Below are 26,185 nucleotides of genomic sequence, written 5' to 3' on the forward strand. Positions count from 1 at the left end.
TGTATTAAAGAATTGCAACTTTGTTTGTTTCCATATTCAGACAAGGCTAATAGGATTTACAGTATTAGGATAAATAACAATGTACAATAACCCATCAAGTTATCAAATCCAAACATTCAAAATGTCTAAGAGAACTGTTAGATATTGTGCAGCCAACTGATCGTGTTGACACAAGAATAATTACAGATGGTTTCAAATTATTGGAACCTAGACATATGTCTACTGTAGGCTTTAGAGCCTTTAAATATCTGGCCCCATGACTACAATAAGCTCCCACTAGACATCCAAAAGACTGATGATATTAAGGCTTTCAAGAGGAAACTGAAGACTTTCATGTTCTCTAAGTGCTTTGATAGTGTGGATTTGACTATAAACGAGCAATATGCGGTGTGAAATGTTGAATGCTTTGGAACGAACATGATAAAATAACCGTGGGGGTCCTGTAAAGATTAGGGTTCCCCTGCTGTGTAGGGCAAGAAAAGCAGCCCTTAACCTTACGTGCATATTGTGGACCCCATATGGGGACCTGGCACATGCGCAGAACCATACTTATACAGTAGAGATTCCCCGGGTTATTTTTGCTTATCAAGAGAGTTAGAGGTGTGCGGAGTCAGTTGGTGATGTCTATCGGTAGAGGTAGGATGCGTCAAACTGAGCCTCCGATATTTCCCGAATTACGGCCTCCAAAACTTTCGTCAGTCACCAGGTCGGTACCAGGTTACCGAACAAAGTACAAATCTTGGTATAATATGTTACACTTTTACATTTTGATATATACCTCAGTGATATGTATAAAAGTTAATGAGATTTTCAGTGAATACTGGTGAATAGAGTTGCTATGCAGTGAGGTCGTTAACTTGAGGTTGTGTGGCCACTTTATATAATTCGAGGGCCTTATATTGATTTCTGAGGTAGCTATAGGGTTATATACCTCGGAGGAAATATCTTTTTTCTTTTTGACAACATTCTCATATTCAATATTTTTTAACTGTTTTGCATTATATAGTGGTAAATGCATAAGATATTTTAACATTTAGGTGGTTTACGGCATTAAAGTGTTGCTTTTTTCGCCAAATCAATTTAGTTTATTTTCACCACCGTCAGATATTTGGTATTTTTTATCCTAGGACATTGAAAATTGACATATGGATGTTTCCATATTATCCTACTTCAAAGTAAGTGACCTACCGAATTGAAACAACTAAAGGAACCAGATATAATCCTTAAGGTAACACAAGAGTTTGGGGTCACAGGAGACAAACTGCATTGTTTACATTTAAACTCTACGGGTGTTACACATATTCAGGTTGCCAGATTATTTCGACTGGATTATCGTACATGAGCCTTAGAATTGTCGTTTTTCAACCAAAATTATCATACACAGTGTCAATATAATTATTAAGGAGTTACATGATTGACTTAATTCAAAATATTTTAATATAATTGTTTAATTAAACACATATGTATATACCTAAGGTATGTATCGTACATCGTACTGGACCTAGAATAACCGTACATGTAGGATAATTATCGTATGAATGGCACCCCTGCACATACTTTTTTTTAACTCATGTATCGAAACTCAGTCTTTGTAACGGCGCTTCTAGTGAGTTTGCCATGAGATTTGAGTTCATTTTATTTTCAAATTACTTTCATCTTTTTCGCCACGTCTGTTATAAAATTTCTTTCTTATTTTCGACATTTGTTTCACTATACTAAATTATCCTACTATTTTCTTTAAGTCTTCTTCGTAAGTTTGCTGTAGCTCCTTTTTCTTTATATTTCTGGCAGAGTAACAAAAATTGGGTTAAATCTTCTTCCATATTTTTATAAAAATTACAGTTTACACTTCCCCTTTGTGTCTATTTTAACTTTTTCGTGTATGTCCAGATAGATTACTATTATTATTATTATTATTATTATTATTATTATTATTATTATTATTATTATTATTATTATTATTATTATTATTTTCTAAGCTACAACCCCAGTTGGAAAAGCAGGATCCTATAAGCCCGGTGGCCCCAACAGGGAAAATAGCCCTCTGAGGAGAGGAAACAAGGAAAAATTAAATTAAAATAATTATTGTCTCTATAAACCATAAAAACTTTAAACAAAACAAATGGAAGAGAAATAAGACAAAATTACATGTAGTTTTAGTCCTTTGACTAGTCAGATAGTACTACATTGGATCTCTCTCTGGTTACGGCTTATTTTTCCTATGCTGGCACATACACCGAATTTTCTGATATAGGTAGTTGGCTGGCCAGGGCACTAGCCACCCGTTGAGATACTGCCACTAGAGAGTTAGGGGTCTTGATTGGCCAGACAGTACTACATTGGATCTTTCTCTCTGGTTACGGTTCATTTCCCCTTTCCCTACACACAAACACACCGAATAGTCTGGCCTATTCTTTACACATTCTCCTCTGTCCTCATAAACCGGACAACACTGAGATTACCAAACAATTCTTCTTACTTCACTGTAATTCATCAGTGGCAACTTTTCTCTCTGTAAGGGTAGAAGAGACTCTTTAGCTATGGTAAGCAGCTCTTCTAGGAGAAGAACACTCCGAAATAAAACCATTGTTCTCTAATCTTGGGTAGTGCCATAGCCTCTGTACCATGGTCTTCCACTGTCTTTTGAGTTAGAGTTCTCTTGCTTGAGGGTACACTTGGGCACACTATTCTTTCTTATTTCTCTTCCTCTTAGTTTATCAAATTTTTTATAGTTTATATAGGAGATATTTATTTTAATCTTCTTGCTCTTCTTAAAATATTTTTTTTCCTTTCCTCGCTGAGCTATTTTCCCTGTTGGAGCCCCTGGGCTTATAGCATTTCGCTTTTCCAACTATGGTTGTAGCTTAGCAAGTAATAATAATAATAATAATAATAATCTTAACACATTCTCATCTGTCCTCATACGACTGATAACAGTAAGATAATGGAAAAATTCGGCTACTTTCCTATTGATAAAGGTAGAAGAGACACTTCAGCTATGATAAGCAGCTCTTCCTGAAGGACGCTTTTCCTTAGCGTGTTTCCTTTTAGTAATTTATTATAAACTTAAGTTAGTTTTTTATCCTTTTTTTCAACAATTTCCCTTTTCTGAATTATGTTCCTATTACTCTCTAGTTTAATTCCCAGCTATATTAAATTTTCTATTTTGATTTCCTCTAAGTGTTCTGATTTTTTGTTTAGGTAATATATTGATATAATAATTTTGCTCTTCTCTTTATCTATATAAAAAACACATTTTTTTCTATTAAAAGCTGAATGTTACTTTTTTCTTCTTTTTGCATTCGCTCTTCCACGATCACCGAAGCATTGCAAAAAATATTAATCCTATCTCTACTAAAAATATTTCTAAATTAATTCCCTTCCTCTTTTGTTTTCTGAACATATATTTAGCTTTAGAAATTAAATAGATTCAGTAGTGGCCTATTGGAAACGTCCCTGACACGATCTACCGGATTGGGGTTCTAGTCCCGCTCAACCTCGGTAGGCCTAGTTTCTTGCAGTGTCTGCAACCTCACCATCCTTGTGAGCTAAGGATGGTGGGGGGGGGGTTGCCTATAGTTCTACCTGCTGAGTCATCAGCAGCCATTGCCTGGCCCTCCTTGGCCCTAGTTAAGTTTGGGGAGGCAGTAAAGTATTTTGATAAACTTTGCTTGATGAATTGTATTAGAAAATTGAGTAAGATGGCAATGAAAGATGGTATATAATTTAAATGAGAAAGATAAAGGACTATTATTATCATTATTATTATTAGTAGTAGTAGTAGTAGTAGTAGTAGTAGTAGTAGCTAAGCTACAATCCTGTTTGGAAAAGCAGGATGCTACAAGTCCAAGGGCTCCAACAGGGGAAAAAAATAACTAAGTGAGGAAAAGAAATAAGGAAATAAATAAACTATTAAGAAATGAAATATTTTAAGAATAGTTACATGGATTAAACACCGCTCATAAATGGCATAGGCAAGGGACAGTGACATTGCCCTATCAAGCAGGACAATGCCCTAGAGACAGACAGACCATATATACAAATGATCAGCACCTAAACCCCCTCTCCATCCAAGCTACGACCAAGGAGGACCAGGCAATGACTGCTGGTGTCTCAGCAGATAGACCTTATGGAGGTGTAGACCCAAATGGTATTTTTCCTTTGTTTTTTTTATAAATACAGCAGATTTCTTAGCTCCAATGTTATGTTATTTTGCACAAGTTAGCAAGAAGAGAAGCTTTTAGCACTTGTTGGAGAATTGGTAATGTTACTCCTCTATGTGAAAGTGTTTGTAGTAGCTCAAGTCCCACTAATTACCGCCCAATTTTCATAATGTCCTAGGTTTGCTGAAGGTAATCATCTATTCCCTAGTTTGCAATTTGGTTTTCGTAAAGGCCTTGGAGCATGTGATGCCCTTCTTACAATCTCCAATGCTGTACAGAAATCCCTTGATTGTAGTCGGGAAGTTCGTATGATTGGCCTTGATTTTAGTGCTGCCTTTGACCGTGTTAATCATGAGGCCCTTGTTTTCAAACTGAAACAGTTGGGAGTGGGTGGGTCGTTTCTTAGCATTGTTATTGTTTTTTTAAGTAATAGATCTCAAAGAGTTGTTGTTGATGGGCACCATAGTGAGTATAGGAATGTTCTATCGGGTGTTCCACAGGGTAGTGTTCTTGGCCCATTACTTTTCATACTATATACACATGACATGTGGTTTGGCCTAGAAAACAAGCTTGTTGCGTATGCAGATGATGCTACTCTCTTTGCCTCAATTCCATCTCCTGAATGTAGATCTGGGGTTAGTGAATCCCTTAATAGAGATTTAGCTAAAATTAGTGCATAGTGCAAATTATGGGGTATGAAGTTGAATCCTAACAAAACTCAAAGTATGATTGTAAGTAGGTCAAGGACGGTGGGTCCTCAACATCCGGATCTCAGTATTGTTATGTTTTTTTAAATTTGTATGCCTCTTCTAAAATTTTAGGTGTGATTCTCGACAGCAAATTTACTTTTAGAAACACATTAGGTCTGTGTCTTCTTCAATTGCACAAAAAATTGGCTTATTGAGAAAGTCTTACAAGATTTTCGGTGATCAATCTATTCTGAATAAGTTTTTTAATTCTTTCATTCTACCTTGTTTTGAGCATTTTGTCTGGTGTTCAGCTGCTGATTCTCATCTTAATTTGTTGGACAGAAACTTACGGTCTATTAAATTTCTTATTCCTGATCTAGATATTAATCTTTGGCACCGTCGTTCAATTAGTTCATTATGCATGTTGCATAAGATTTTTCATAACTCTGATCATCTTTCACATTCAAATCTCCCTGGACAATTCCATCTTGTTTGTAATACTAAGCAGGCAGTTAATTCAAATAGCCAGGCCTTCTCCATCATGAGGCTCAATACTACACAGTATTCTAGAAATTTTATTCCACCTGTGACCAAGTTATCAGTAGAACTTCAAAAGTTCAAAGTTGTAGCATCTTTTTTTTTAACAGGTGGACATAAGTTCTTTTGTAGTTTATATAAAATCAAAATCAAACCATTGTTCTCTAGTCTTGGGTGGTGCCATGGCCTCTGTGCCGTAGTCTTCCACTGTCTTAGGTTGGAGTTCTCTTGCTTGAGGGTGCACTTGGGCACGCTGTTTGGTTAAAGTTTTGTGGTTTGTATAGGAGATATTTATTTTGGTGTTGATACTCCTCTTGGAGTGTTTTGTTTTTTCTTGTTTCCTTTCTTCGCTGGGCTGTTTTCCCTGTTGGGGCCCCCTAGGCTTGTAGCGTCCTGCTTTTCCACCTGGGGTTGTGGCTTGGCCGGTGGTAATAATAATAATGATATATATGTTTTGACGTTGTTACTGTTTTTAGAATGATTTATTGTTAATTTGTTCTCATCATTTATTTATTTCTTTATTTCCTTTCCTCACTGGGCTATTTTTCCCTATTGGAGCCCTTGGGCTTATAGCATCTTGCTTTTTTAACTAGGGTTGTAGCTTGGCTAATAATAATAGTAGGATCTCCCAATCCGCACTCCTTAGCTCACAAGGATTGTGAGGTGGCAGGAGTTCATCAGTCAGGAACGTTGCCACATCGGCCACTATAACCCTAAAAAACAGATATACTGATCTGTTTTTATTCTTTTACTTCTCTTAACACCTAATCTAATCTTAATGCGGCAATCGTCTATTCTTATCCATAGGGCTACATGTGTATCTTCTCCTCTCTATTCACTTTAACTGCTTCACTTCCAAATTCTTCTTTATCTCTTATCAGTATTAACCCCCTTGTTATGTTTCTGTTATTATCGTAAATTTTATATCCTTAATTTTTTATCTTCTTTCCTGATATACGTTTCTGTCAGCGGCGTAGTTGAAGTGCATGGCGCCCAGGGAGGTCCTTGAGATTTGTTGTTGCCGGACCTACACAAAAATGCGAATTGCGCAGTGACTCACCCTTAAAGTGAGTGGGGATACCTTGGCGTGGTGAAAGGGTTTGTGTATCGCCAGGTTCAGGAAAGCTGTACTAGTCAGGCACACCCATACTAGGTTGGTTTGCTGTGAGCAATCAGACTAAAGAAGAATACGTTCGGAATAGTAAGAGACTACTCCCCAAATTGATTCTTGATAAGTAATAGGCTGGGCAAGGCACCAGCCACCTGATGATATACTACTGCTAGAGAGTTATTGGGTCCTTTGGCTAGCCAGATAGTACTGCATTGGATCCCTCTTCTTGGTTACGGCTCAATTTTCTCTTGCCTACACATACACTAACTAGTCTGTCCTATTCTTTCCACATTTTCCTCTTTCCTCATACACCTGGCAACACAAAGATTAAACAAAAAATTCTTCTTCACTCAAGTGGTTAACTACTGCACTGTAATAGTTCAGTGGGTACTTTCCTCTTGGTAAGGGTAGAAGGGACTCTTTATCTATAGTAAGCAGCTCTTCTAGGAGAAGGACACTCCAAAATCAAACCACTGTTCTCTAATCTTGGGTAGTGACATAGCTTCTGTACCATGGTCTTCCACTGTCTTGGGTTAGACTTCTCTTGCTTGAGGGTACACTTGGGCACACTATTCTATCTTATTCTCTTCCTCTTGGTTTGTTAAAATTTTTATGGTTTATATAGGAGATATTTGATTTAATCTTGTTTCTCTTCGTAGAATATTTTATTTGTCTTTGTTACCTTTCCTCACTGAGCCATTTTCCCTGTTGGAGCCCCTGGGCTTATAGCATCCCGCTTTTCCAAACTAGGGTTGTAGCTTAGCAAGTAATAATAATAATAATAATGAAAGTAAGTTGGTAAAATGCATGCCATTAACCTTGTTTGACCGCAAATTATAGAAAGAAATAGGGTGTAATGTCACTCTTAGACCAGCGTAGGCTTGTGATAGGAGATTCATTTATATCTGTAGTACATTGTGCGTTTTAAATGGGCCCCCAGCGATAGCTTATCACCATTCTTATCTTTCGAATGAATCAAATCGAGAATCACCAATCCATTATCGTAGACTTTCCTTATCGCACGCCGGTAACATTTTTATCCTCACGTAGGGCTACTACTTATCAGGGTCATGATATACCGGTTTGATCCAGTTCCCGGTAAGTGCATGTCAATAATAATAATAATAATTAATAATAATAATTAGAGAGGCACTCAACAGAGCACACAGACCTCCGCCATGGCAGGTTATTTCTCGAACTTTTGCTCAACCTTAACCTTGACCGTTGACCTAAACATGTAGGCTACTAATTAGTGTGGGTTTTCATACACTCAAATATGAACCAAGTTTGAAGTCTCTGTGACAACGATTTCCAAACTCATGGCTGATTACGTGAATTGGACATTTTGCTTGGGCTTTGACATCGACCTTTGACCTTGACCTTCCAAAATTTAATTATTATCAGCTTTTTACATACCAGCTCATCCCTGCAAGTTTCATTGATCTACGATTAAACTTGTGGACAGGAAGCTGTTCACAAACAAACACACACACAAACAGGGGGTAAAACATAACCTCCTTCCAACTTCGTTGGCGGAGGTAATAATAACAATATTATACAGTATATATATATATATATATATATATATATATATATATATATATATATATATATATATATATATATATATATATATATATATATATATATATATATATATATATAATGATAACTGATTCATTAGGACATACATGTGTATATTAACAGTTAAAAGTCACCAACAAATTAAATCAAATAGGCAGATATATAGAAATGGAACGAAGAACATTATAGTCCAGACTACTCATTGTATGTGTAGGCAAAGAGTAAATGAACCGTAACCAGATAGAAGGATCCAATGTATTACTGTGTGGCCAGTCAAAGGACCCCATACCTCTCTTGCGGTAGTATCTCAACGGGTGGCTGGTGCCCTGTCAACCTATTACCTAGTAATAGGGCATTGTCATTGTAGAGCGGCTTTGTACCTTTTAAATAAATTCTTAACTGGGATTTAAATGGCCAATGACTATTGTCGTATCCTTTTAGAAGATTATTGATGTTCCCTGATTTTCTTGTAATAGATTTTAAAGCCCATGAAATTATGAGTTAATATATAACTTTTGAGATATATCATAAATATCTAATTTTGTGTGATATATAAAATGACAAGCATTTAATCAAAAGCAAAAATCTGTCTTTGGTTAAAATCATATTAATATCATCATAGCCCAAACAAAAATTTATAACAACATATTCTTTTAAAACCTAATTTACGAACGTATATAATTACTGATGCACCATTTTGCAAGATTGATAATTTATCAAATATTTGATAAATATCTATAAATAGTATTCACATTATAAAAGACTGATAGTAATTAAGTAAGGTTATTAATTAGTAAGACGCCAATTGCTTACAATTACTGGAACAAAATACTGGAACCGTAACTTGTTTCCCAAATTTTCCTTTATTCTGGATTAACTTCACGTTAAGAAACCCCCAACTGTTCAGGTGAGTATTTCTTCTCTCTTTATTATTAATTGTAGATTAATTATACCGTTATTGATTGTGTAAACACTTGCTTTAGTTATTTAAATGCAGTATGACTCAGATCTACACCTGCTTAATATTAAATAAAGGATAGAGCAATTCCTCGTGATAGTTTAAATCAAGATGGCGAAATGCAATATTAGTTAGAACATTGAAACTCTCATATTTGAATAGGTCATTGTAAGTACACTATTTGGAATACCATATATTAATGAAGGAAACCTCTATTAACGAAGTTACAGGTTTTAATTTGGAAAAAACCCTTTTTGTCATTGTGATGTGTGACGGGTGAAATTATAGATCAGGTCAGGGAAATTTTTTCTATTAAAATATACCTTTTTTCCTTTTATTAAATAATGTTCCTCTGAATTTGATTTCTATTCTTGGGGTAAATCAACTGTTCTGTTAGACCCTCCCCCTCCCCAAATGAACCGGAATTTTACGGTTTTATTATAGTTACGGACGGAAAAGCTGTTATACTAAGTGTCAGATGTTTCACATAGCAAGACGTCTGTATTCTTTGAAAATTACACATTTTTCTCTGCAAATGAAACTTGGAGCTTGACTTTTTTTCCGCGAGGGAAGTGAGCACATGGCGATGCAAGAACCATTACATTTCTAAAACAAATATCCCTGTTCATAGACAGTTGCTAACAGGCTTTTGGTTTATTTGTTGTTGAAATGAAGATCAAATTCAGTGAAACATTATTTTCGGTAATATATCATTAGGAATCCCACCCAGCGCTTTTGTGGTTAATATATTGTCAGGTAAAACAAGTGAAAAAAAACTATAAAATTTTTTTTCATTTAGAATGTTGTTTGTAACCATAATTTTACCAAAGAGAAAACAACAGCATAAACAGTTATCCAATTGTTTTTGCTCTGCCGTTGCTCGCAAAGAACAAAATACAGTAACATCACACTATCAAGCGGTACTTATCGAGTTGTGTTTTCCATCCCCGTGGTTTATTGATTCTAGGGTATTTTGTAAGAGTGGTGTGTTTTTTCTTCCCAGGTCACAAACCCTTTAATGAAAAAAAGAAGGAAAAGCGTTACCTTACGTTTGTGATGAAGTTCCTGTTAATTACAGTTGAGGTACTATTGTAAATGCCACAGAACTTTGCTACGACTTTCATGTATGAATAACTACAACCAATACGCTTTGCTACGTGACAAACAATAAGAGAACAACCAAACAGTATGACACGTACTAAGGGACATCAGGGTGCCCACGTAAGATGGGCTATGGCTACATAGAGATAGGAAAGGATTTAGGCTGTGATTGGTTAGCGGAAAAGCAGACATAAAAGAATGGCGTCTTTCAGGTAAACTTGTCCAAGGCAGGTAATTGTTATGAAAATTTGATGTAATACGGTAATCACGGCAAAAACGAGAGCTTTTTGAAACACAAGCTAACCCATTTGAAATTGACATATTGGGAAATGTATTTACAGAGGGGTAGAATGAGTAAAGACGTAAACACTGAATTAAGTCAAGTCCAAGATAGGTAGGCCTGTTATTAATATGAGAATACTATAATATGAAATCTTGTAATAAGGAGAAAACATTTGAAGTTACTAAAACAGGAAGAGGTAACATGTTTAAACTTGTGAGAATGAGATATATACATATCTATTGAATCAGTGAACACAATCAAACGAGTGAATGACGTCTTCGCAGAATATCAACGAACAAATGAAAAATATCACCACATTTTAGGCTGCAGATAATTTTGGGGGTACTGTAGTTTGTAGTGCTACGGCCAAGCGTCCTAATTTGCTTATTATCGCTCCGACTGTTATATTGTATAGAATAAAAACGTTTGGAAATGGACTACGGATCTTAAATATGTTGTGTAATGGGGGGCCGGGGGGGCGGGGTAGTGTATTTACCCTTTAAGTTATGATTAATAATTAACGCCAAAATAGTAGCTCCCAGAACATAGGAATAATGAGGTAATGTTAAATTCCGAGCATAAGAGCAAATATCAATAAACCTTTAGATAAAAAAAGGATGGAGGTATTTGTAACATGATGAACACTTCCGAAACACCACAGAAAAGGAAATGGAGAATCACGTTTTCTATGTGCCTGAAAGTCCTGGCAAACAAAAGGCTACGTTGTTTTTTTTCTATCATATTTCATCACTATGACTTGATTTTGCCTGCGGTGACACACTTTCAATTACCTTTATGTGATGATGACTGGCCGAAACAACATAACGGTCACACACTTTATTACGATGACTCCTTTTGTGTTCAGGACTGGTGAAATCAATATTACGGTGACCTACTTTATTACCAGCAATACTAGCACCAGCCACCCGTTGAGATACTAACACTTGAGAGTTATGGCTTCTTTTGACTGGCCAGACAGTACTACATTTGATCCTGCTCTCTGGTTACAATTCATTTTCCCTTTGCTTACACATGCACCAAATAGCCTGGCCTATTGTTTGCATATTCTCTCTCCTCATACACCTGATAACACTGAGATTACCAAACAATTCTTCTTCACCCAAGGGGTTAGTGCACTGTACTGTAATTGTTCAGTGGCCACTTTCCTCTTGATAAGGGTAGAAGAGATTCTTTAGCTATGGTAAGCAGTTCTTCTGGGAGGAAGACACTCCAAAATCAGACCATTGTTCTCTAGTCTTGGGTAGTGCCATAGCCTCTGTACCATGGTCTTCCACCATCGTGGGTTAGAGTTCTCTTGCTTGAGGGTACACTCGGGCATACTATTATATCTAATTTCTCTTCTTGTTTTGTTAAAGTTTATATAGCAAATATTTATTTTAATGATGTTACTCTTCATAAAATATTTTAGTTTTTAGTTTTTCCTTTCCTCACTGGGCTATTTTTGCTGTTGGAGCCAATGGGCTTATAGCATCCTGCTTTTACAACTAGGGTTGTAGCTTAGCTAGTAATAATATGATGATGACTGGTGAAAACAACATAGTTTAAGAAAGTTGATAAAAATGTCACGCAATTAGACTGTTATGCCTTATGTTGTAAGGTATTAGAATGTAATTGATTACGATATGTAGGCTCGAGCAAAATCATGGCTTTTCAGTTATGGTAGTCGACCAACCATAACATAAACTATGGTTTTAAACATCTGACTTACCCGGTAGTTATATATATAGCTTACGTCCCTGACGTCACGGCAGAAATTTCAAAACTCGCGGCAATCGCCGATTGGGTAGCCAGGTGTAGCCTACCACCAGTGCGCCCTCTACCCAGGTACCTGGAATCATTCCAGTCATTCCTCAGATCTTCCCTGCTGCCGCACCGGTGACATCGCTGGGTTTTCACTCGCTGTTAACCTGAATAATTGCAGTTATCTTGGTGATGTACAATTTGGTTTTGGCTTTTGCTCGTTTGGATTTGCTTTTGGATTTTCTTGAACCACTATTGAATTTTGTTATTTTGACCCTTGCTCATTTGATCTCTTCTAGATATTCAAAATGTCTGACTCTTCTTCAACTTATAGAAAGTGGGTGAGAGGTTGTAAGACCTGTCTTGCTAAAGCCTCTATTGATCCCCACTCCATTTGTGTAAAATGTAGAGGTAAAGTTTGTGAGTTGGGTGATCGTTGCGAAGAATGTGTTATTTTGGCTGAGAGTTAGTGGTTAGAATTTGAGCGCCGCGCAGCCAGACGTGACGACGCCGAGCGCCGCGCAGCCAGACGTGACGACGCCGAGCGCCGCGCAGCCAGACGTGACGACGCCGAGCGCCGCGCAGCCAGACGTGACGACGCCGAGCGCCGCGCAGCCAGACGTGACGACCCCGAGCGCCGCGCAGCCAGACGTGACGACGCCGAGCGCCGCGCAGCCAGACGTGACGACCCCGAGCGCCGCGCAGCCAGACGTGACGACGCCGAGCGCCGCGCAGCCAGACGTGACGACGCCGAGCGCCGCGCAGCCAGACGTGACGACGCCGAGCGCCGCGCAGCCAGACGTGACGACGCCGAGCGCCGCGCAGCCAGACGTGACGACGCCGAGCGCCGCGCAGCCAGACGTGACGACGCCGAGCGCCGCGCAGCCAGACGTGACGACGCCGAGCGCCGCGCAGCCAGACGTGACGGCGCCGAGCGCCGCGCAGCCAGAGGACCAAAATTCTCTGGTCAACTTCAGAACTTGATCATCATCTCGAAGGGGGCTTCAGAGCCTTGGAGGTATTCAATTTTTATGACTGGACTCTGGGAGCCTTGGGGAAAAAGGTTTCTGCCTTAAAGGATGTTGACACACAGTCTCATCCACATCATGTCATGCATGGATAAAGCCTTAAGGGATGGATCCAATGAGTTGGCAGCCCTTTTCTCGGCGGGGGGTCCTTAAGAAAAGAGCCCAAATGTGTTCTTTTCTGTCCATTGGGGTTACACCCTTTCAGAAGTCAGAATTGCTGTACGCACCTCTTTCTTCCTCTCTTTTTCCACTAGAGTTAGTCAGAGAGGTTTCTTCCACTTTAACCCAAAAGGCCACACACCTACTTCCTTCACTAATCGCAAGCTGAAGGAAGAAGCTCCATTCCCTCAGTTTTCACAGCCCTTTCGAGGGAAAACTTTCAGTAGGGGTAGTTCCAGACCCTAGGGAAGGAGAGCAAGGAGAAGAGGATCCAGACCAGGGCGAAGCGGAATCTGACTGCATTCGCCTTCAGACAGCTGTAGGAGCCAAACTAAACAACTTCTAGCGAGCTTGGGAGAAGAGGGGAGCAGATCTTTGGTCCGTACAGTTACTGAAGGAGGGATAAAAAATCCCTTTCATAGGGAAACCTCCTTTAGTAGTAGCTCCGATAGCGCTCTGCCAGATACAGAGAGGAGTCAAAGAGGCAGGCTATGCAACTTCAAATATCTCTCTTGTTGGTGAAGGAGGCAATAGAGAGGGTGCGAGATTTGCGGTCACCAGGTTTCTACAACCGCTCATTCCTGGGTCCCAAGAACTCGGGGGGGGGGGGGGGGGGGTAGAGACCAGTCCTAGACGTAAATGCTCTCAACGCCTTCGTTCAGAAAACAAAGTTCTCCATGGAGACATCTATGTCAGTCCTAGCAGCAGTAAAAAAGGATGACTGGATGGTCTCTTTAGACCTCCAGGATGCTTGCTTCCACATCACCGTTCATCCGAGCTTCAAGGATTACCTGAGGTTCGTTTACAAGGTGGAAGTTTTCCAGTTTCGGGCCCTGTGTTTCGGCCTCAGCACCGCCCCTCAAATATTCATGAAGCTGATGTTAAATGTAACAAGCATATTGCATTCAAGAGGTATCAGAGCCTCCCAGTATCTGGACGACCGGCTACTCAGAGCTTATTATTATTATTATTATTATTATTAACTGCTAAGCTACAACCCTAGTTGGAAAAGCAGGATCCTATAAGCCCAGTGGCTCCAACAGGGAAAATAGCCCAGTGAGGAAAGGAAACAAGAAAAAATAAATTTTCAAGAAGAGTAATAACATTAAAATAAATATTTCCTATATAAACTACAGAAACGTGAACAAAACAAGAGGAAGAGAAACAAGACAGAACAGGGTCCCCGAGTGTACCCTCAAGCAAGAAAACTCTAACCCAAGGAAGTGGAAGACCATGGTACAGAGGCTATGGCACTACCCAAGACAAGAGAACATTGGTTTGATTTTGGAGTATCCTTCTCCTAGAAGAGCTGCTTACCACAGCTAAAGAGTCTCTTCTACCCTTAACAACAGGAAAGTAGCCACTGAACAATTACAGTGCAGTAGTAAACCCCTTCGGTGAAGAAGAATTGTATGGTAATCTCAGTGTTGTCAGGTGTATGAGGACAGAGGAGAATCTGTAAAGAATAGACCAGACTATCCGGTGTATATGTAGGCAAAGGGAAAGTGAACCGTAACCAGAGACAAGGACCCAATGCAATACTGTCTGGCCAGTCAAAGGACCCCATAACTCTCCAGCGGTAGTATCTCAACGGGTGGTTGGTGCCCTGGCCAACCCACTACAATCGCTGCCTGGAGGATCTACAGATGACATTGAGGTTATCAGAAGACCTGGGTGGTCTTATAAACAGAGACAAGTCTCAAATGACACCATCCCAAAAGATCCTTTTTTAGGGATGGAGATTCAGTCAAGTTTTTCGGGCTTTTCCGTCAGCCTCAAGACGGAGCAAGCCCCCCTGAAACTTCATTCCTTTCTAAAGAAACGAAAGTGTTCTGTGAGAGAGTGGATGAGTGCTGGGAACCCTCTCCTCGTTGGAGCAGTTTGTCTCTCAGGGAAGGCTGAATCTTCGCCCTCTTCAGTTCCACCTCAATCGTCATTGGGATAAGGAAAAGGATCTAGAGACAAAATGCATCCCCATTATGGAATCCGTAAGCAGTTTCCTTCAGTGGTGGAACGATCCTGGCAAACTTCAAGAAGGTCTCTCCCCTGGAACAGAGGAACCCAGACCTTGTGTTCCGACGCCTTGGACTCGGGGTTGGGAGCAACACTTGGCAAGTTGGAGATCTCGGGTCTGTGGACAAAAGATCAGGAGAGCCTCCACATCAACCAGAAGGAGCTGTTAGCAGTCCTGTTGGCCCTCAAAGGCTTCGAAGGGTCAGTATTGAACAGAGTGGTGCAGGTCAATGCCGACAACACTACAGCATTGGCCCACATGGTCAAACAAGGCGGAACCCACTCGAGGTCCCTTTACGAGACTGCGAGGGGTCTTCTCTACTGGGCAAAAAAGAAGAATGTAACCCTTGTAACAAAGTTCCTTCAGGGGGAAAAGAACATGATGGCAGACAGTCTCAGCAGGAGAGGTCAAGTTCTGTCCACAGAATGGACACTTCATCAAGAGGTCTGCAAGAATCTGTGACGGCTTTGGGGTCGTCCTTGTATAGACCTGTTCGCAACCTCGAAGACGAAGAGGTTAGAGACATACTGCTCCCCAGTGCCAGATCTCGAAGCAGTCCACATAGACGCTTTCCTTTTAGACTGGTCCCACCTGGACGTGTACGCATTCCCTCCGTTCAAGATTCTGCACAAAGTGATGCAAAAGTTTGTGTCACATGAGGGAACCAGATTGACTCTAGTTGTCCCCTTTTGGCCACTCAAGAGAGTGGTTCACAGAGGTACTAGAATGGATGGTGGACACCCTGAGAAGCCTTCCATTAAGAGTAGATCTACTCAAACAACCCCACTTGGAAAGGTACTGTCAAAACCTCTAAGCTCTACATCTAACTGCCTTCAGACTATCAAAAAACTCTCAAGAGCTAGAGGTTTTTCGAAGGAGGCAGCTAGGGCTATTGCAAGAGCAAGGAGGACTTCTACCATCAAGGTTTACCAATCCAAGTGGGAGGTTTTTAGAGGATGCAGGGTCAACTCTGTTTCCTCGTCCAGTACCTCTATGACTCAGATTGCTGACTTCCTGTTATACCTTAGAAGGAAACGTAGATTTTCATCTTCTACCATTAAGGGATACAGGAGCATGTTAGCGGCCGTCTTCAGGCATAGGAACTTGGACCTTTCTAATAATAAAGACCTGCAGGATCTTGTCAAATCCTTTGAAACTATGGAACGGTACCAGGAAACACCAGCTTGGAATCTGGATATAGTCCTGAAGTTCCTAATGAGTGACAGGTTTGAGCCCTTACACTCGGCTTCATTTAAGGACCTCACTATGAAGACCCTATTCTTGGTCAGTCTGGCGACAGCTAAAAGGGTCAGTGAGATTCATGCCTTTAGTAAGAACATTGGCTTTAGAGATGATAAAGCTATCTGCTCCTTGCAGCTAGGCTTTCTTGCCAAGAACGAATGCCCTTCTCAACCCTGGCCCAAGGCTTTTGAGATTCCGAACCTTTCAGATGTGGTTGGTGAGGAATTGGAGAAGGTCCTGTGCCCAGTAAGAGCCCTGAAGTTCTACCTGGACAGAACGAAAGAGTTACGAGGCAAGTCAAAAGCTCTTTGGTGCTCGTTCAAGAAGCCCTTGTTACAGATGTCGAAGAACGCTCTATCCTTCTTCATCAGGCTCTTAACCCTTTTACCCCCGGGGTATTTGGAAATTTCCCACCCTTAACCCCCAGGGGGTTATTTTTTTCCAAGCACATTTTGCAGTATATTTTATTAAAATTGCTCTAACAGCCTTAATTTTTGTCATAGAGAGGTCAGGTTGGTCTCATTCTCTTGGAAAATGCCTGAATTTTCTCAGAAAATTATCAAAAAATATGAAAAACTAATTTTTATAGCATTTTTTTGCAAGGACGTACCGGTACGTCCATGGGGGTAAAGGGATGGCTTTTGTGAAACGTACCAGTATGTCCTTTGGGGGTAAAAGGGTTAATAAGAGAAGCTCAATCACGTAGTGAGGCAGACCTCAAGCTTTTGAAAGTCAAGACACATGAAGTTAGAGCTGTAGCAACTTCTGTAGCCTTCAAGCAGAATAGATCTTTGCAGAGCATTATGGACACAACCTTTTGGAGGAGTAAATCTGTGTTCGCCTCAAATTATTTGAAACGTGTCCAGACTCTTTATGAGGACTGCTACACTCTGGGACCATTCGTAGCAGCGAGTGCAGTAGTGGGAGAAGGATCTACCACTACATTCCCATAACCTAACACCCTTTTTCTTCCCTTGGAACTGTTGTTTTTATGATTGTTTGTGGAGATTGGACGCAGTCTTCCACAATCATTGATTTTAGTCAGGTGGTCATTTTGTTCCTTGAGAGAGCCCGGAACAAAGGTATTGGAGGAGGTCCTGTCACATAGAGGTATTTACACCGGTTTGACAGCTCCTAGAGGTCTTCAGCCTCCTGGGTGGATCGCTGGATCTCGTAAGGAAAGCAGACATAATGAGGCAGGAATTCATTGAAGTCAGCTTCCTTATCAGGTACGAACCCTTAAGCTTGTTTATTAACTCTTATGTAAATTCCAACAATGATGGCTCTCTCTGACCCTTCACCAAAGGTGTCAATCAGCTATATATATATATAACTACCGGGTAAGTCAGATATTTAAAACTATTTTCATAATAAAATAAATTTTTGAACATACTTAGCCAGTAGTTATATGTAATATAATTCCCCCCCTCCTCCTCTCTACAGACTAAAGGACATGGAAGATCTGAGGAATGACTGGAATGGTTCCAGGTACCTGGGTAGAGGGCGCACTGGTGGTACACCTGGCTACCCAATCGGCGATTGTCGCGAGTTTTGAAATTTCTGCCGCGACGTCAGGGACGTAAGCTATATACTGTATATATCTACCGGGTAAGTATGTTAAAAAATTTATTGTATGAAAATATCATATTTCTGCCAGAAATCATTATCGAAAAAGATTCAAAACTCCCCTAATTATAACACCATATTCTCGTTTTTACAAGACGTAAAAGATGTTAAGATGTGAAAATTTACCTTAATTGTTTATTTAAATTTACTTATTCAAACTTTCTTTCCACTAGTCATCATCATTAAAGCCCAACCATTGAAATAGAAAAAGGTTACCCTAATGAAAACCAAGTACTGTAGTACTGTAATTCAACACTATCAAAACACTGGAGCTTTTTTCTGCCAGGACTTCTGGACGTAAAGAAGACATGATTTTTCAATCGCATTTTCTATGTACAGGTAGTCGCTTGTAACCTTGTTCATTTTGCTACAAATACTTCCTTACTTGAGTGTTTTTACCTGCACTGTAGCTGAAAAACAATTCTTTGATCACTGTGTACAAAGAAAAAGCACACTGAAAGAAAAGGACACTTTCACAGACAGTCTGATGTGATCATAATGTGGTAGAACTATCCAGGATGCCGTCCATAAGAAGAATAGCCACTTATTGAGAAGGTACACATTTGCCATATGCACACTATTTCTTTGTTCTGGTAGAATTGGTTGTACACCCATAAGAATGACGAAGGGTTCCTGTCCGTGTAAGAACAAACGGTACATGTGAACTTGAAGAACCTAAAACAGAACAATGTAATATTTATGGCATACTTGAATAACAAACTACAATGGGCATTCCAACCAAGAGCTGGGAATGAGGAGGCCTTTCAGAATCTCAGCCCCATGAGCAAAAGTATGGAATTGAGGTTCAGTACACTAGAAGGTTTCTCTGGGAGAGTACATCACTGATGGAAATGGTAGAAAGAATATATGAAGATGAAGAGCCTGCAATACAGGAATAGATCACCTTAGTGCAATAAACACCGGACTATCAGTATCATGATTTAGGTCATAAAATATCAAGAAGACACTCTAATTTATGGTAAGCAACTCTTCTAGGAGAAGGACACCCCAAAATCAAACCATTGTTCTCTGGTCCTGGTTAGTGCCATAGCCTCTGTACCATGGTCTTCCACTGTCTTGGGTTAAAGTTCTCCTGCTTGAGGGTACACTCGGGCAAACTATTCTATCTAATTTCTCTTCTTGTTTTGTTTAAGTTTTTATAGTTTATCTAGGAAATATTTATTTTTATGTTACTGTTAAAATATTTTATTTTGTTTCCTTTCCTCAATGGGCTATTTTGCCTGTTGGGGTCCCAGGGCTTGTAGCATCCTGCTTTTCCAATTAAGGTTGTAGCTTTGCAAGTAATAATAATAATAATAATAATAATAATAATAATAATAATAATAATAATAATAATAATAATAATAATAATAATAATAATAACAGAAATAATACAACAATAATAATAATAATAATAATAATAATAATAATAATAATAATAATAATAATAATAATAATAATAATAATAATAATAATAATAATGATGATGATAATAGTAGAACAAGAAATAAGCTATCCCAAGAGATTGGCAATGAACAGTATATGAGAGATAAAGAACAGACAAGAAATGCAATTTTCAATTTCAAAATCTTGGGGAGAGCAATACAAGTGATAGGGGAAATTCAAGTTTGTTTTGTTGACTTTGAAAAGTCTTTTGATCAGGTTAGGTATGAAGACTTTAGGAGGATACTAGAACAGATAAATATGGATGGAAAAAGCTTAGATTGTTAAGTATATATATTGAAGAAGAGGGAGCAACAATGAAAGGAGAAAATGATGAATGAGAAACTCACCTTGTCAAGAGAGGTGTAAGACTGAGCAGTTTATCACCTGAGCTCTTCATTTTTATACGGTGTAACGATGATGAGTACTTGAAAGATATGGAAGCTATTGATGTCTGATGAGACAGCATTAATTTGTAGCAGACTCGTGATAAACTTCAAGCTTTAATCATTACTATAGACCATTTGACAAGAGAGAGGTTTGTCAGTAAAAAATTATGATAAAAAGGTTATCACCAAAGATAACCCACCTCTCCGCAGGACAAGTGTACAAATCAATGTTATATTAGTTGAGCAAACCGATAGTTTTAATTTTTTTTGAGATGCACTGTCATTAGTAATGGAAAATGCAAGAGATCAAGAAGATAATATCCATGGCAAAAGATGCCTTTGGCAAAAACAAAGAATTAGGTGACTCAAAAATATTTATGAATCTAAGGAGGAGGTTTGTGAAAAATATTATAGAACTGGCATATTAATTCCAGATATAAATATTAAAAAAAAAAAATAACTTTTTGCGCCTATGGTCATCTAGCACATATCACCGTGGCCTCCTTCCACCCAGTAGTTCATAAAAAGAAAGGTGAGGCTCCTGTAGTAAGTTACTTGTTCAAACAGAATAATCAGCCCAACTTTTTATAGTCAACACTTCTTGGTTATTTGTTTACAATATTGTATTATGTAATTACAGCTCATATTATTTTTTATGTACTGAATCATGTTGATGATGATGTGTGTGTGTGTGATATACCTGTACCTAGTTTGATAATGGGAAATGGAAGTGAAGGCCATGTTCAAACAGAGGCTGGAGTAAGAAACTATAACTCTCCCATTTGTTAAGTTTGTAAAATTGAACTAAGAGATACATTAAATAAATAAAATAAACAGGAACAATGAGATACTGTTTATCTGAAAGTGAAGCGAGTTATGGCTGAACTAAAACCAACAAATATTTAAATTGTGTTAATTTGGCTTATCAACATACGGTAGTATACGATACTGTCCCTTCTTTGTAGGACTCCCTTGTGTAACTTGCCAGGTTGAGGCAGATCTGCATCTACTATGCCTGAACTGCCGTGATAAGCGTTAGTCCTTTACTTTACCCTGTGAATTTTGTAAGAATTGGCTGCCCTTTTGCCCTCCCAGTTGCAGAAGTATGGTATTTGTCGCAAGGATGCTAAGTGGAATAGGTGGTTCTGCATCTTCCTCTCACAAGGGCCAGAAACAGAAACCTGTTTGTACAACGCACAATCTCTGCACTCCGAGCTTTCTTGCGGTAATTGAGGATAACAGCCATAATTTTGAGATTAGTGAAACCTAAATTGATGTCATATTGCCAAGGGGGCATAGTGAACCAGAATTAATTTGACTTTGGCCCCTGTACAGTTATCCCTTGTCCCAGACTCTGCTAATTTTTACAGATCACCATTTCCCCCCTCAACTAGCGTGCTCATTGGAGAGCAGCACACATTTGTTTCAGATTTTGCTTACCAGGGAGACTTCTCTCATTTGGAGGAGTCTCCGATCAAGATTTTGATTATCGTCCTTCATTGCCAACCAAGAACACCTTCTCGCGGGGTGAACGATAACTATCCCTCCTTATATGGAGGCTGACCTCCTGGAAGAGGCCTATTATTCTTTGGCAGGCACTCATAGCTAGTCCGGCCTAGCTAGTACGAGAGGTCCACAATTCAGTTTTTCTCCACTGACAGATCCTCTTGGCTCTAAAAAAGAAAAGAAAAAAAAACTTTCCTTTTCTGGCATTTTTCGGACATCTACAGTTACATCGACAATGGATCCCAGTTTACGGTTTTAGCCGATTCGCCCAAGTGCAAATTCTAATTCACTTCAAAACAGTCTTTTCGGGGAAAATAATTAAGGTTTCTACTAACTTTCCAGCTGCACGTACCTACTTGCCCACTCACTGACATCACCGAACGCACTGCCAGCGTTGCGTATGATCACACCGGTGCGCAACCTGAACGTGTCGCCATCCAGATGCGTAGGTGCACTGGTGCGCCATCTGAACACCCCGCCATTCCAACCTCTAGTGGAAACCAGTTAGCCACCACTTCATGAGCTTCAACCCCTACAGACTTGATTAATTCGAGCTCTCCCTTGTCGAAGCGGAGTACCGAGGATACAACCAGTCTTTCTAGGTCTGTAAAAACCATTAGTAATCTAATTCTACCTAAATCTCAGTCTACTGGGCTAGGAGCAAAACAGAATTTTGTTAATTTTCAGAAATATAAGGAGACAAGGGGCTCATCTCTTAACCTGCCTTTCTATGGGTGGCCCCACACACTATCACAAAAAATCAACCTCTGGCCAAGAAATGGAGATCTAATTCTCTTCATTATTCAGCCTCAGATATAGATAATATAGGTGGGATTCATGTAATAGATTCCCTGCTGTTCAATCTCAGTGCTGTCTAGACCAAGAATCCTATATGAGGAGCGACCAAGGCTCTCTCCAATCAGGCTCAGTATTGTAGTCTCATCGTTCTAATGGTAGACGAGCGTAAAGATGTCCTTCTGAAGTTAACGCTAAATGGGGACCTACACCCGCTACGTCGATTATGATTGTCATTGACAATTCTCTCAAGATACTACTCCCTAAGTCTTCTACCAGCACTGCTAGTGTAACCCCTGTTCCGGCCTCTGGATCCGAGACTTCTTTCTTAATGATCTTGATTTACATAAGATGGCTTGATGGTCTTGGAGACCCTCCGCACACCCAAATAACCAGTGGTCACTGTATAATTGTTAGAATTTTTCCAGACTCACTTAACACTAAATTCAGGTTTGATATGACCTTGTCTCAGCAAGCTTATGACACACTCGATTTATACAACAAGCGTGTTTCAACTGTTGAGAACTCTTTACAGTCATAGTGAATTGCCCAAAAATAGACAGAAAATTTTATGTCGATTCTGAGGCGCACACTGGCACTCCCTACCAACGCAGATGTTTAAAGGTTCATAGGCCACTCATGAATGGCTGAGGCAATGGACAGTGACATTGCTCTAGCTAACAGTATAATTCTCATGCTCCCTCTTCACCTGAGCTAGAACAATGGAGGGCCAGGCAGTGTCTGCTGATGACTCGGCAGGTATAGGCTCCCCCAAATCCCCCATCCTTAGCTCACAAGGATGTTTAGTTCTGGAATTCGTTTTGCATCAGAACGGCATTCTGAAACGAGATGTCTTGGCCAAGTGCTCAAAACTACTGTCTCCCAGAGACATGCTTTACTTCAACTCCAATGTGATTGATCATCCCATGATTTTTCCTTCCTGCAGAAGTTACTGCAGCAGTGGAGAAGAGCGAGAAGGCTAATCTATCCTCTTTTCTGTGAAGACCAGTGGTATCCAGGAAAGATCTAGTTGGAGGTGAATGGATGATTCCCATTTCAGATGGCAGTGAGGTATGTCTTACGTAGGCCTTTTCCACCAAGACATCTCAAGTTTTACTTATCATCGTTAACTTAAGTGCTAGTACCTCTGCTCCTAAAAGGATTCCCTCTCCAAGCGTAGTCATAAAGGTTACCGTCGGAAATAAACAAAAAGGAAAGCTTCTACTTACCTATTTAGAGGGTTTACAAGGGAAGAGCTCAACTGATGAGTTATTTAGTTTAGGAAACTTGTTTCTGGAATGTATCCAAATAAGTTGCATGAGATAAAGTTCCGATACTGTTTGTTCTAATATGTTGCCTCTTTATGGCCCAGTCGGTCAACCTATACTTCACAATTTTACCAGATTTTTAGACTAAGTAAATTATTAGCTCGAGTACAAAGAAAAATTATTTATTTCCCGTTAGGTGTTAAACCCTTTTCTCCGTGAAGAGCAATCTGTGATCTATAAAGTTAATTGCCTAACCTTTTCATTGAATAGCAAAGTTTCTTAAACCAATTGTTGATGTATATGATTTAACTAAATGGGATTTTTCTTAATGGTAAATAGGTGAACTGATCTTCTCACATTTGTAGTGGCTCCTACAGAAGAGAAATTATGTACATTTCATCTGGATCTTGATCTTATTTTGTATTGCATAACTTTTGAAATCAAACTCTTTCAGATGGAGCTTCTAAGACAGCTCCTGCCTTTGAGAGTTTTTGTGGTCATGTGGAGGGAACAAGTGTGTTCTTCTATGGGTGGAATAGTTTTAATACGTAAACACTCTCATTTCTTAGTCAAAATTCCTGTTATTGTCGCTCTGTAAAGTAGATCCCAGGTGCTACTTGAATGCTATTGTCCGAAGTATCTTTCATCCGTCCACAAGACAACGTTGCATATTACGAAGAAAAAGGAGTGATTAATTTTTCTCTAGCTAGAAAAGTTCCAAGGCTTAAAAGGACTGTTTTTATATATATAGTAGTACATTATTGTTATTATTGTTCCACAACCTTAGTTGGATGGTATAAGCCCAAGGGCTCCTACAGGGAAAACTAGCCTAGTGAGGAAAGGGGTTTTATCCTATTTAAGTCATTTTTGCCCAATAAACAACGGAAATATTCTCAACTTTATTTTATATATTTTTTTATATGAAGATTCATCTTTTGTTTACATTGCATCTGATCAGATGGTATGCAGCAAGGTGTCAAGTGAGATTGTACTGATTAAAGATGAAAATTGACTTAACACTTTTTTTTTTTTTTTTTTTTTTTTTTTAGTACTGTACTTTTTCTGACATGTTTTCTGGTACTGTATCTTTTTTTTTTTTTTTTTTTTTTTTTTTTTTTTTTTTAAATCTTATCAACATTATCCCCATGAATTTGTCTTATCAGAGTTTGTTTGAGCATAATAACATACCATTATATGCTAATAATTGTCTTGGGCATTGATAAGATACTGTTTTACTGTCAGTTACTGCAGTACAGTACTTTTGTTTTCAGATTCCTTCAGGGGAAGCAGTGTGTGAATGGAAGACGGCTGTGTTTAGTCAACAAGATTCATTGTTGTTCTCTATCATGCTGAAATTAGAGTTGTATGCAGTTCAGTTAAGGTAAGTGAAGAAATTATTCATTCATTTTTACTACTCCCTAGATAGTTGAGATGCTGTGTAGAAAATTGTAAAAAACATGTCAAAGGGTTGTCATCCATATATCAATAATTATAAACATGCATAGCATAGTTTTTTATAATGCTTTTCTATGATGTCTATAGAGTTTAGTTAATACATGTTTTACACATCGTAATATGCTAGGCATACGCCTCCAAAAATGATCCATTTCAAACTTACTGTATTTTGTGTTTAATAATTGTATATTATAATGTACTTTTATCATCAATTTTTTTCTTGTGAATATTAATTAACCAATATATAATCCCCTAAGTAAATGTCCCTGTAGCCGAGGCCGATGGGTATACTATCAGCTTAGATAACCCTCTGGCGTTCTGGTCAATGATAAGATCGCTTTGAGGCTCGTGACTTATGTTTGCTTAACTAACAAAAGAATAAAGGCAACACAAAGCTGAATAAATTTTCTATATAACTACATAGTGTCACTGGATCTTCAGATGGTAAATGATTGACAGTCTTTAAGGAAATTTATTTTCAAGGTAATGTCTGCGGTATAGTACGTTTTGAGTGTGGGATCTTTCACCACTTGCAGATGCTGTAAAACTGCTAATGATAAGTGCCATCTTACCTTAGAGCCCCTTCTTGCCTTATACAACTATGATACTGTATAACTAGATGAAATAAAATCTCAGTCAGATGAAAGAAAAATTAGGTATTAGTACAGTATTCATAATTATAAACACTAAACAATGTACAGAAAGGCACTTTAAAAGTTATTCAACACCAAATGGGTAAAAGAAAAAGCTATTACAAGAGCTGGAAAAATCACATATGGAATGGTATCACACTCCTGTTGTTCTCACCTGTTATGGAACTGATTTTGGTGCCTGTATTTGGTCTTGCATAACTTGGAGCTTTCATATCTTTTATAACTTGTGACTTTCAGGTCTTATTACTTGGGATTGTCATGTCTTTATACTTAATGATAAAGAGAGAAGCATCAAGTTGTAAAGATCAAATACAACACATCTGTTATATGGCAGCTAATAGTATGTAGACACAATCTGTTGAGTGTGTTTTCAACCCCTTATGTAATACAGTGCTGTAATACCTTTTTCACTTTCAAGTC

At 38.9% G+C, this 26,185-nt stretch overlaps 1 protein-coding gene across 3 annotated transcripts in view; it reads right to left on the reverse strand.

The window, feature by feature from the left end:
• The window catches only part of LOC137624314 (acyl-coenzyme A thioesterase 3-like), a 44,303-nt gene extending 24,196 nt beyond the window's left edge, over nt 1–20,107 (reverse strand). The window contains exon 1 of one of the 3 annotated variants that reach the window (XM_068354975.1): nt 20,050–20,107. The gene's annotated coding sequence lies outside the window, so the exon portion shown is untranslated. Of the gene's footprint in view, nt 1–1,188; nt 1,283–20,049 lie in introns of those variants that run through there. The other 2 variants (XM_068354976.1, XM_068354977.1) reach the window with 2 other exon arrangements.
• Between the last annotated feature and the right edge of the window lie 6,078 nt (nt 20,108–26,185).

The sequence above is a fragment of the Palaemon carinicauda genome, chromosome 31 (genome assembly GCF_036898095.1).
Source record: "Palaemon carinicauda isolate YSFRI2023 chromosome 31, ASM3689809v2, whole genome shotgun sequence".
Taxonomy (NCBI): Eukaryota; Metazoa; Arthropoda; class Malacostraca; order Decapoda; family Palaemonidae; genus Palaemon; species Palaemon carinicauda.